The sequence below is a fragment of the Salmo trutta genome, chromosome 22 (genome assembly GCF_901001165.1).
Source record: "Salmo trutta chromosome 22, fSalTru1.1, whole genome shotgun sequence".
NCBI lineage: Eukaryota > Metazoa > Chordata > Actinopteri > Salmoniformes > Salmonidae > Salmo > Salmo trutta.
This window is the reverse complement of record NC_042978.1, coordinates 16,793,824-16,807,810: the sequence shown is the minus strand read 5'-3', so window position 1 is coordinate 16,807,810 and position 13,987 is coordinate 16,793,824. Positions and strand designations below refer to the sequence as shown.

Below are 13,987 nucleotides of genomic sequence, written 5' to 3'. Positions count from 1 at the left end.
CCATTCAAAAACCTTTTCCCGAGGTCACTGGTGTGCATCTGACCATGGCCTGATGTAGCGACACTGAGTGTACAAAACATTAAGAACACCTTCCTAATATTGCACCCCCTTTTGCCTTCAGAAGATTTGTCGGGACATGGACTCTACAAGGTGTCGAAAGAGTTCCACAGGGATGCTGGCCCATGTTGACTTCGATGCTTCCCACAGTTGTGTCAAGTTGGCTGATACAGAAACTGTTGATCATGAAAAACCCAGCAGCGTTGCAGTTCTTGACACACTCAAACCGGTATGCCTACTACCATACCTCATTCAAAGGCACTTCAAACTTTTGTCTTGCCCATTCACCCTCTGAATGGCACACATACACAATCCATGTCTCAATTGTCTCAAGGCTTAAAAATCCTTCTTTGACCTGTCTCCTCCCTTTCATCTACACTGATTGAAGTGGATTTAAAAAGTGACATCAATAAGGGATCACAGCTTTCACCTGGATTCACCTGGTCAATCTATGTCATGGAAAGAGCAGGTGTTCCTAATGTTTTGTACACTCAGTATACACCATCTCAGTAGACTGACTGCAGCATACAGCACAAAGGGCATTAAGGGCTGGGTCCCAGCCTGCACAGGGAAGGAGTGCCATCATCCCAGACCTGACACTGACACTCCACCTGGATGATACCTGGTGTTGTTTACCAGGGAGACACAAAGCAGCGTCTGATGGCCACTTACACCAACCTCTTACCCACTTTTACCATGAAAGACCTGGCAGTGCTGCAGGCTAATTGTTTCCTCTGGGCACTGATTGCAAACAAGTCCCATGTAGCTTGGTCTTAATCTGGTTTTAGTCTACACAAAAGCCCCTTAGCCATTGTCATGACGATAGACAAAAATATTTTGGAAATGACCTAAGGGTCTTACCGTGGGGGCCTGAATAGAACCTAATTGCTGGATATGCATTTCCCTTGGATAACTCCTGCTGGCTTTATTTGGACAGTCTCACCTTCAAAGGTACCCTGATGTGGCCTGCTATCTGATCTGAGCACACATCCCTCCCAACAGACACCACCAGCCATGGAAACGCAGTTTAGAGGAGAAAAACATGTTGAGAAACATGACAGGTTTTTTCTCCTCCTATGGGCACCTCTGGATGTTGCTGAAAAAGGAAACAAGGCTAATAAATGGCCTGTTGCCTTTGGACAGGGCCTGTAAACACTGTAACACATCAAGGTGCTGAAGGAGATGTGGACCCCATGCCAGTAGGAAATGAAGCAGGAGCTGTAAACTCGCAAAGCGCCCAGACCAGAGGTGCAGTGTTGCTCATGCAGAACAACATGTGCTGAAGGGGGCAGCGAGTGAGTTTCCGAGCAGGGTTCCTGGTTAAACCCATCCAGCGATGAAAAATAAACGCCCTCCCCAGGGGCCTGAGCAGGTGCTACTCTCCTGCCACTGCCATCTTTCCCCCATTTATTTGTGTAAATCCAGACTTTGTTTGGATAGAAATTAGGAAAAATGTGTACTTGGCAGCAACGGTTGACTTAATATGTTTGGGGATTAAATAATCAATCTCAGATCAGAATTCAAACTGCTGTACTGGATTTTCTAGTTCCACCTGCCTGTATCTGGATAGATCATACAACGGTATTGTATGATAATAGCAGAAAGGGGTAATGGTCTTAGGGACAGGGGAAATCCTTATCATCCCACATATTGGGATAGTTAAACCACATTACAAAATGACACATTGGTTTCCTTACCCTGTAAGCAGTCTATGGACAAGGTATGACAGTAATTTGTGCTTTGGTTTAGTTTTCACATGCTTATGTTAAGCATTTAAGCTTTTAAGCATTTTAAGCATTTAAGCATTTGTACCAATATTAGCATTTTTCGCGCATCATGTCCAAATCAAAAGTACTGTATCCATAATGGTGAACGTGCATGAAGATGACAGAATTTAGATGTCATTGTTTTAGCACTACCCACTCACTGTTTATACTACGGTGCGCGACATGGTTTAATGTGCCAATAAATCAGTACAGTCTACAGTACTTTTTCAGTTTTTTCAAAATGCCAGCGTCTTGAAGCTAATGTTGGGGTCATGTATACCCTGCTAATGACCATACAAAAAAAAAGAGTAACGAAGAACAATGTACAATACAGCGGTAAGCGCATGGGGGCCGCCATCTTTATGCACCTCCAGGCATCTATTTTCGGCTGGCGTTAAGGCTGCTCTAATGTCAAACGCACGTTCGTTTTCAGTTTGCAGCCAAAAGCTGGTTTTAGCGGTAACGCAGTCGGTTATGGCATGAATTTTGACAGTGGAAACGCAGCCTATCCAGCCGTGACGCACACTGCACATATGCGCATGGAACAAGAGTAGCCTAATGTGCTTTTGGTGCCTGTATACTTCGTATTTAGAAACTAATGTTTTTTCCCATTTCGTTTTATTTGATTAAAAACCAAGCATAGCCTCAATGAAGGCTTTAAAAAAATATATGCCCAATGCAATCGTGAAGTAGTCAAGACTCGATAAAGGGTTTGGCTCCTGAGACCGCTTGGAAATAAATCTTCATCACCAAAGCTTTATTAAAATATCAAGTTTGAGAGGAGTAAAACAGAAAGCTGTCAAATAACACACATCCGCACAGTTTCACATTGCACATCATTCTCGTTTAATGACATGTGCCACTCATCCTGACAACCCATTCATCCGTCAAGCAGCACACTGTCGTTAACCATAACAACGTACAGTACGACGAACAGCACGTCGTACCATACATAACACTGACATTTATTTTTTATCTATGCATTGTAGGCAGGCCCACATTATTTTAGCCATGCAGGTCCCTTTTGTAAACGTGCGTAAAACCCCCTCCACGATGTAAGCTACCTGCTCATGCCCATCATGAAACGAGAGATGAGAACCTCTGTGAATACCGTTGAAACTCGTATTTAGAGATATCTGTAACCTATAAAAATGGCTTGTTTTCCATTTAATTGTATTACATCCAAACTTAGTAGAATGATTCACCTTCCTGATTTTTTGGGGACAACATCTGCGCTTGCAATGCAACTTCTGGAGATGTGTGAATGCGATCGGATCTGTAAAATGGTTCCGATTATGATCAGAAAACATAGGCCTATTTGGGAGCAGTATAACGATATAATGGACATTCTCCGTTTCTTTTTATATTGGATCTTTATCCAGTTCATGTGAAAAGTTTGGATGTGCGTAAAACCCTCCATAGTCTGCGTTGGTTTAATATTATACAGTGCCTTCGTAAATTATTCAGACCCCTTAACTTTTTCCACATTTTGTTAAGTTACAGCTTTATTCAAAAATTGCTTAAATAGTTTTTTTTCCCATCAACAATCTACACACAATACCTCATAATGACAAAGCAAAAACAGGTTTTTAGAAATGTTTGCTAATTTATTCAAAATAAAAAACAGAAATATTACATTTACATAAGTATTCAGACCCTTTGGCAGCGATTACAGCAACGAGTCTTCTTGGGTATGACGCTACAAACTTGGCACATCTGTATTTGGGGAGTTTCTCCCATTCTTCTCTGCAGATCCTCTCAAGCTTTGTCAGGTTCGATGGGGAGCATTACTGCACAGCTATTTGTAGGTCTCTCCAGAGATGTTCGATCGGGTTCAAGTCCGGGATCTGGCTGGGCCACTCAGGGACATTCAGAGACTTGTCCTGAAGGATCTGTCTGTACTTTGCTCCGTTTATCTTTGCCTCGATCCTGACTAGTCTCCCAGTCCCTGCCGCTAAAAAACATCCACACAGCATGATGCTGCCACCACCATGATTCACCGTAGGGATGGTGCCAGGTTTGCTCCAGACGTGACGCTTGGCATTCAGGCCAAAGAGTTCAATCTTGGTTTCATCAGACCAGAGGGTCTTGTTTCTCATGGTCTGAGAGTCTTTTTGTGCCTTTTGCCAAACTCCAAGCGGGCTGTCATGTGCCTTTTACTGAGGAGTGGCTAAATGCCTGATTGCTGGAGTGCTGCATAGATGGTTGTCCTTCTGAAAGGTTCTCCCATCTCCACAGAGGAACTCTAGAGCTTTGTCAGAGTGACCATCGGGTTCTTGGTTACCTCCATGACCAAGGCCCTTCTCCCCCGATTGCTCACTTTGGCCAGGCGGCCAGCTCTAGGAAGAATCTTGGTGGTTCCAAACTTCTTCCTTTTAAGAATGATGGAGGCCACTGTGTTCTTGGGGACATTCAATGCTGCAAAAAAATGTTTGTTACCCTTCCCCAGATCTGTGCCTCGACACAATCCTGTCTCGAGCTCTACGTACAATTCCTTCGACCTCATGGCTTGGTTTTTGCTCTGACGTGCACTGTTTAGAATTTCATTAGAATTATTCATTCTCTTTTTAGGCCTTATCAATAGTGATTTTAATCTTGCTTATTGACAATGTTTGGCATGTCCTTGCTCAGCCATAATGCAATTTATTGTTGGCCTAGCCCCTGTGAATGCTATTGAAGCCATGCAATTAATTAGAACAATGTGGACTGTAAATGGATTCAATTTAACATATTTAGCAATGATAAGTCTATATTTTGTTATTTCATTTCTGTAAGCCATTTAATAAACTATAACGGACTAACATTGCAATTGGAGTTGATTCCAAGGCAATACATAAAAGACCATAAATACACAACTTCCTCAACACACTCACAACTTGTTTATTCATCAAAATACAGCCCTTTTGCTCCAAAGCCGCAAGTGCCCGATAATTGTGATAATGAAAATAGCAAAAATATTTCCGACACACCCCTGAACCTATAGTGCCACCACCTGCGCTGAGATTTACCATTGTGAAGTTTGTTACAATAGAGCGCTGAGATTTACCATTATGAGGTTTGTTAAAATAGAGCCCTGAGATTTACCATTGTGAGGTTTGTTAAAATAGAGCGCTGAGATTTACCATTGTGAGGTTTGTTAAAATAGAGCCCTGAGATTTACCATTGTGAGGTTTGTTAAAATAGAGCGCTGAGATTTACCATTGTGAGGTTTGTTAAAATAGAGCCCTGAGATTTACCTTTGTCAGGTTTGTTAAAATAGAGCCCTGAGATTTACCATTGTGAGATTTGTTAAAATAGAGCCCTGAGATTTACCATTGTGAGGTTGGTTAAAATAGAGCGCTGAGATTTACCATTGTGAGGTTTGTTAAAATAGAGCCCTGAGATTTACCATTGTGAGGTTTGTTAAAATAGAGCCCCCGCTATTGATTGTGAAGCTCAACAAAGTTACTTACGGTGCCTTCAGAAAGTATTCATAGCCCTTGACTTATTCCACATTTTGTTGTGTTATAGCCTGAATTCACCCATCTACACACAATACCCCATAATGACAAAGTGAAAAACATTTTTTATACATTTTTGCAAGTATTGAAAATGAAATACAGAAATATCTAATTTACATAAGTACTCACAAATTAGAATCACCTTTGGCAGTGATTACAGCTGTGAGTCTTTCTGGTTAAGTCTCTAAGAGCTTTGCACACCTGGATTGTATAATAGTTGCCTGTTATTCTTTAAAAAAATATTAAAGCTCTGTCAAATTGGTTGTTGATCATTGCTAGACAAGCATTTTCAAGTCTTGCCATAGATTTCCAAGTAGATTTAAGTCAAAACTGTAACTCAGCCACTCAGGAACATTCACTGTCTTATTGGTAAGCAACTCCACTGTAGATTTGGCATTGTGTTTTATGTTATTGTCCTGCTGAAAGGTGAACCCAACCTGCTTTCCAGTGTCTGGTGGAAATCAGGTTGAACAAGATTTTCCTCTCGGATTTTACCTGTGCTTAGCTCCATTCCGTTTCTTTTTTATCCTGTAAGACTCCCCAGTCCTTAATGGTTACAAACATACCCATAACATGATGCAGCGAGCAATATGCTTGAAAATATGAACAGTGGTACTCAGTAATGTGTTTAATCGGATTTAGCGCCAAACATAGCACCTTGTATTCAGGACAAAAAGTGAAATGTTTGACACATTTTTTGCAGTATTACTTTAGTGCCTTGTTGTAAACAGGATGCATGTTTTGGAACATTTTTATTATATACAGGCTTCTTCCTTTTCACTCTGTCATTTATGTTAGTATTGTGGAGTAAAGTAACTACAATGTTGTTGATCCATCCTCAGTTTTCTCCTATCACAGCCATTAAACTCTGTAACTGTTTTAAAGTCAGAATTGGTTTCATGGTGAAATCCCTGAGCAGTTTCCTGGAGGAATGCCTGTATTGTTGTAGTAACTGGGTGTATTGATATAGCATCCAAAGTGTAATTACTAACTTCACCATGGTCAAAGGGATATTCAAAGACTGCTTTTTCCCCCCTACTTCCAATAGTTGCCATTCTTTGCAAGACGAATTCCACTTTGACATTATGGGGTATTGTGTGTAGGCCAGTGACTAAAAAATATAAATGTTATACATTTTACATCCAGTCTTTAACGCAACAAATTGTGGAAAAGGTAAAGAGGTGTGAATACTTTCTGAAGGCAGTGTATAGATGATTTGAACATGATGAGCTAAAAATGCTAATATCATCCCATGACTTGAATGGGATTTGCTAGGGAAACTAAACCAAAGCATGGATTGCTGTCATACCTTGTCAATAGACTGCTTAAAGTGTAGGGAAACCGATATGTAATTTGGGTGAACTATCCCTTTAAGTGACATTGTGAAACCAACCCCTCACTAAATAAGATAGCCAAAGACAGTGTCAACATCTCCTTTCTTCCTGTCTTTCCTGTCAGCATGGAGTGATACACAGACTCCCAGCTGCTAACACCAGTATCCATGCTTACCAGGTTAAGTCATTCACATCAGATACACACAGAGAGAGACAGAGAGGGTAAATAAATACAGGGCCTGTTCAGTCTTTCTTCTCTGACGTGTGTGTGGACATGGAGACCCATTTTTCACACAGCTGCAGTGGTGAGGCCAGCCCAGAGCCTTTAAGGGCACGTTAGCACTTTGATGGCAACGTCCCCTTTACGAGCTGTGTTTACAAACACTGGGCGTTTTGGTGGCAGGGAGCGTGCAAGCGACTCATAAACTAATAGGCCCAGGTCGGCTGGTGATTGGAGCTCACCGTGGGTTTATGGGGACTTGTCCAGTCCAATGAAAACCGCTGGTGCCTGAAAGTACTGCTGCCTCTAATTGCCATCATTTGCTGCTCTGAGCTCCAGGCACAGTAGGTACTACCATATTCCTCACTCTGATATGTAGACTACAGTATGTACTGAAGGCACGGAGTGGTTAAAATGACTTTTTCCCTGAAGTATCAAATGCAGGCACGTGGATATCTCACGTGTGAGAATAGTTTTGTACGGGCGGTTGTTTCAATATCAGAGAGAAAAAGACTTCCATCGACACCCATGCTCAAATCGGTTTCACCATTCCCTTTTCTTCTTATTACCTGTTATTTCATCCATACATGGCAGTGTAGCTGCCAGGAGAACCAACATCTAAGGACATAAGATGGGGATTTGGCATTGCTTAGAGAAAGCGCTTGGTCTCTGGACACTTGACCAGACATCCATAAAGGTCACGTAGATCCATACTGTAACTCTTAGTCACCTTTGAAAAGTCAGGCCATTGTGTTCAGAGCTGGCGGCAGAGCTAACCACCTATTCTAAACTTACATGTTACATTCCCAAGGTCGCTAATACTGGGCTAGCTGCAACAACTACAGCTAAGACTTCTGACTTACTCAAATGTGTGGCTTTATTGACCTAATTTGTACTTATGAAGCTAATGACCATGAGTACTCCCCTTACAGTAGACCCGCATGTAATGTGTGACAATATGTGTGTCATATTACGCAATGAGTGTTTCTGCTTTTTTCAATGCAATATTAACCAATTGTTGCATGTGGACATGCAATAAAATAAGAAATGATTAAAGAAAATGAAGCTATTTGTAATCATGCTGTTAATATTGATTAGGAAGGTACTTTTTGCTTACTTCTTGCCCTTGGCAGAATCTGCAAACCTTTGACATGTTTTGGCCAGAGCTGTCAGTAATCCGAAGCTGCTATTACTAGCAAGTCCTACCCTATACAGGACTAGTCAAGTGTGGACTGACCATTTTTTTTAAAGCATAGAAGAAGCCTTTTTCCCAGTCTTCTTTTACTCTTTCTCTTTCCATTCTTTCCCCCTTTTGTGGAAGTGAGCCCCTCGTCAGATCATTCAGCCTTTTCTGACGTAAAAAAAGGGAAGCGAGAGACACTCTCACGGGGTTCCTTTTGTCAGACTCATGCAATGGGAGGAGGAGGGAGTGGGTACAGGGTGTAGGTGCTGGTAATAAGAAGGGGGAGGTCATAAAACTATGTCGACTCCAATTTGCCCCTCCGTCCCCCAATAAGTCTTTGTTACTTACAGTACCTGAGAGGTGGAGGGGAGACAAGATCTTATTAATGACTAAGCTTTTTGTTGGACTTGGGGGGGTGGGGGTCGGGACATTCCCTCCCATCACAATTAAAAAGCAGGGGATAAGGAAGGAGCAGAGTCGAGTGAAAGACCTTCTTTTTGGGTCTTTAATTTCTTGGGTTGCCCCCTTCAGCAGCCCTCCATGGCCCGGTGCTCGACCAGGAGAGAGCCTGGGAATCTGGGCGCTCCTGCTGGGCGCCTGCTCTTGATTGACATACCTTTTCAATTATTTCACAGTTAGCTTGCCTTTTAAATGGAGAGGGCCCTGTTTTTTTTCTCTGCCCTCCTTTTCAAAACACAAGCTTTTCATGTTGGGTCTTCGCTGCTGGGCCTAATGGCTGTGACCAGCACCTTTGATCTGAGCTGACCCCCTCAGAGGGCTGGGGACTGGGTCCAAGCAAAGGCCTGTGTGTGTGTGTGTGTGTGTGTGTGTGTGTGTGTGTGTGTGTGTGTGTGTGTGTGTGTGTGTGTCTGCCTCTGCCTCTCTGAATGGTTAAGGAAGGAGGGGACATAGCCAGCATCCCTTACTTTAAACACCTTGAAAGATAATCATGGGAACAAGAATTTAGTTGGTAGATCGAAATCATTCCAAGTGATCCCCGGCAGTAAACTCTTTATGTAGAATTACTCTGGTATTAAGCATACAGTTTTTACTTTTATCTCAACTTAGGTCACACGTTTTTAATGAATTCGCAGAATATGATCATCTGTAGATCTCTGCTACAGATATTAGAGTTTTACATTAGGAAAAAAATGGAGGATAAGGAACATCATTAATATTTGCTTCAACTGTTATTGTCTGTGACTTATCTGCCAGGTAGGAAGGAGAATAGGACAATGGACCCTCTTGACATTTTCACGTCATCTAGTGATTTTTAGACATCTTGAGACCCCCATCTTTTGTGTGTTGCTCGAAATGCAATGGGGGGGAACAAAGGAAGAGAAAGGAGAGCTTAGATTTACACCAATGGCTTCTAGCTTGTCGCTTGTCTGTGTTTTGTCCCGTGTGGCTCAGTTGGTAGAGCATGGTGTTTGCAACGCCAGGGTTGTGGGTTCGATTCCCACGGGGGACCAGTACGGAGAAAAAATGTATGAAATGTATGCATTCACTACTGTAAGTCGCTCTGGATAAGAGCGTCTGCTAAAATGACTAAAATGTAAAAAAAAAAAAAGTAAATGTAAAGGCTGGTGAGGGGAGAGACTCCTATCAGTCTGTCCTGCTCTGCCTCTCATAACTACTTTCACCTGCACGTTTTATGGACACTCTCTTCTAGAACTACAATAATTGCGGAAACTGTTTACACACAACTTTCTCCTTGACCTGTAGATAAGATACTGTAGGGCAGAGCAAACGCAGTACTACTTTCATGGCCAACATTTGAAAGGGACGTCTCTTACCAAAATGCATAGGCTTTAATACTTGTGGGTCTAAATAAGATAAAGTCAAAGAATGAGAAAATAATAAGAAGAAAATAACACCCTAAGAACCCTAACACATGCAGCTGACCTGGCCATCAGTTAGCAGGCCATTCAATAACAAACATCCTCATCTAACTGGTTTCAGTCCCTGTCCAAGCTGACAGCCTGGTAGCATAATACCGACCCACATCACCATGCGGTTTAGAGCAGCCTGACGCTGTTGTGACAGATCAAGGCCAGAAGCATGTCACTGGCAGGTTCATCGCTCTCTCTCAACACAGCTCTGAAGGCATAGAGTTAACGGAGGCAACAAGAGTTCACCCAACAGTGGGTCTCCAAGGTATGTAGACAGGGATCTGGAATGTGAGATCCACAAAATATTCACACACAAAAAAGAGTGGATCATAACCGTTTCTTAAATATTGTACATTGTTGAATTTATTTCCCGGTCGAAATACCAGATAATAGGCTTTTGGTTCATTCCAACTGAACGAGTAGCTTTGCTTTTAAAATATGATTGATAAACGTGCCCTATAGCATTGCATTGGTACATAACAGAAGTACATAACATAATGGGAATTGTATAAATGACATGTACAGTATAGTATGGAGAATGGCTATTGGATGGCTGTGGCATTAGTCTTGACAGTGTTACCACTAGATTGGGTGGCCCATTAGTTTCTAGCGATAGCTGGCTAATAGATGGCGAACGTCTTGTCAGGGACCCAGTGCTTTCGGCTATATTAGCAGAATTTACTAGAAGCTTGATAATTCTATCATGTGCAAATGCTGATAAATGTTTTTTAATGAGTGGCTGAATGAAACCTGATCTTCCGTTAACTACCAGTGACAGTGTTGGAACACAGTCTGGTGGGAGGCTAGAAGGGACTGGCTAACCTTGAGTCAGGGTACATGAACTCACAGTCCACTAAGGGAAAAGACAGCAGATATATATTATTAAACAGCTTTAAATCTTACACTGTATATTAATACACGACACTTGGTACTTTCGTGAAGCCCGGTCGCACTTGTCTCAGTGATATACAGTATGTCCACAGTATAATGGTATGCTGTGACTCTGACATCCTAATTTAAACATTAGCCGCTCAGCTTTCAGCTTTCAAACAGCTTTGATCTCTGGGAAAACAGAGAGGGGTAGATTTAGGTAGACTTTATGTTGTGCATGTGCCTGATTGGCCCTGTTACATCATGACATGAAAGCAAAGATAGGCATTTTATGTTAGAGCAGGGAGGGAGCAGGCAGCAGGGCTTGTTTGGGTCAGGGTGCTGCATGGTGCTTGCGGCCACATGTCTTTCCCATTAACCTGTGTCTAAGGGGGAGGTCAGGGACAGACAGGAAGCAGCATTGATCAGGCTCAATCTCAGCGTTTGCTCGCTGAAACCAGAGGACAAAGGCCAGGCAGGGGAGAGGTACAGGGAAGGGCAGGGAGAGAAATCCCCATAGAGCCCCGTACCATGACCAACCGGGTGGGTGATTGAGAATTACAGCTGGAAGAGAGAGCACCCCTGCTGAAATATCGCCCTCTGAAACAAATTTAGAGGCATGAGAGACCTTGATTAGCCAATTAGGGGAGAATTCTCTAAGCACTATTTCCAATCCTGGAGGGCTCAAATGGTTTGTTCATCAGAGAGAGAGGATAGAATTGGATATCTAGCCCTGAAGATGTTCATGCCAAATCAACGCACCATAACCAATTGCAATACTAGGAGAAACTAAGAAACATACCAAAAAAAGACTTAATATTTCAACCTCCAGAGATGAAACATGCTTTTGAGTATCGTCACATCACATTCACTTTTCATTTGACTGGTGAATAATCATGTCATTATCTTCAGGGATATTGGTTTAATTTAAAGCCTCTATTCACACCGGCTTCAGGTAGAAAGCGAGCCACATTGTATGATGGGGGATTTGTGACCTTTGGTTTTTACACCAGTGTTTTGTTTTTATAACGGCACGCTCCATAACTAATATGGCTGTCAAAAGATAATGCCAGTTTTATGCTCAAATACATATGGTGTGATGCCCTCACCTGTTTACAGGACTGACTGGTGCTGGACATTTACAGGCTCTTTAACGGCCCTGTGAGTGCCACCCCAGAGCAGTGCTCCAGAGCTGCGGCTCCATATTGCAGCTGGGGAGCTCACAGCTCAGCGTCAGGGCAGTGGCCTGTGTCTCCGGACATGCCTCATACCTATTAAATCTCACAAGACAAATATGATTTATTCATCCCACCCAAACAGCTATGAGACACATCTCCTCGGAGCAGAGCTGAGTGGCTCCCTCAAGCAGACACACACACACACACACACACACACACCCACACACACACACACACACACACACACACACACACACACACACACACACACACACACACACACACACACACACACACACACACACACACAGTGTGTATTAAGCAGCACACACATACAATAAAGTTTTGCCTCTAATCACTGACTGCTTTTCTTAGTAAATAGATTAAAACAAAAAATATTCCTTTATAACCGTTCATTTCCAGACCCAGACAAACTCGGACCCAGACTTAGATGAGATGAAAGCTACACAATCAGAAAAAAGCCCACACCAACTTCATGAAATCTCAGTCTCCGCAATAATATTACCTGAACATCTCTCAGGTCTACAACATGTTGGAGACATTCAATGCAGCAAAAGTAGCCAAAGTCAAAAGTTTCCAGCCTTTTGGCCTGTGCTTTTTGGTTCTACTCTGTCTTCAAATGAGGTAAGACTGTCTGGGACTCTTGGCTTCCAGTGATTCTAACAAGTAATAAAGATACTCATGGCTAATTTAACTCTGTCATTTCTGGCCGGTTGTGATCATTCCTCAAAGTAATGGATGTTGTTTTTATAAAACGGTTGGATATTTTTTTATAACCATAACCACAGCTAATTCAGCAGGATAAAACAATACAGTCTGGAACATATGCTACGACACACAGCTCCACTACCACACACATGCTAAAACCCCCTGTCTGTCTGAGGACTTACATGTGTCCTGCATGGTGTTTTTATACAATGTGAGTATCTATACAATACCCTCTCTGCTGATGACATGCATGTGTGCAGTACAGTGGACAATAATGTGTATAGCCTATCTATACAACACCCTGCTTGATGATGACTTCAGGTGTAAGCTACAGTAACGTGATCGATAATGTGGTCAGAGTAGGTAACAACACATCCGCCACGCCGATCTTCAACACGGGGCCCCTCAGGGTTGCGTGCTCAGTCCCCTCCTGTACTCCCTGTTCACTCATGACTGCATGGCCAGGCACGACTCCAACACCATCATCAAGTTTGCTGATGACACAACAGTGGTAGGCCTAGTCACCAACTACGATGAGACAGCATATAGGGAGGAGGTCAGAGACCTGGCCGTGTGGTGCCAGGACAACAACCTCTCCCTCAACGTGATCAAGACAAAGGAGATGATTGTGGACTACAGGAAGAGGAGGACCGAGCACGCCCCCATTCTCATCGATGGGGCTGCAGTTGAGCAGATTGAGAGCTTCAAGTTCCTTGGTGTCCACATGACCAACAAACTAACAAGCACACCAAGACAGTCGTGAAGAGGGCACGACAAAACCTATTCTCCCTCAGGAGTCTGAAAAGATTTGGCATGGGTCCTCAGATCCTCAAAACGTTCTACAGCTGCACAATCGAGAGCATCCTGACTGGTTGCATCACTGCCTGGTATGGCAACTGCTCGGCCTCCGACCGCAAAGCACTACAGAGGGTAGTGCGAACGACCCAGTACATCACTGGGGCCAAGCTTCCTACCATCCAGGACCTCTATACCAGGCGGTGTCAGAGGTAGGCCCTAAAAATTGTCAAAGACTCCAGCCACCCTAGTCATAGACTGTTCTCTCTACTACCACATGGCAAGCGGTACCGGAGTCTAGGTCCAATAGGCTTCTAAACAGCTTCTACCCCCAAGCCATAAGACTGCTGACATCTAATCAAATGGCTGCCCGGACTATTTGAATACATATATATATATATATATATATATATATATATATATATATATATATATATATATATATATATTATTTTTTTCACCT

The 13,987-nt window shown here is 42.7% G+C and overlaps 1 protein-coding gene across 1 annotated transcript in view; it reads right to left on the bottom strand.

Annotated features, from left to right (window-relative positions):
• LOC115158229 (fibroblast growth factor 10-like) overlaps positions 1 to 13,987 on the bottom strand; it is a 51,991-nt gene that overhangs the window by 2,959 nt on the left and 35,045 nt on the right. The window lies entirely within an intron of this gene.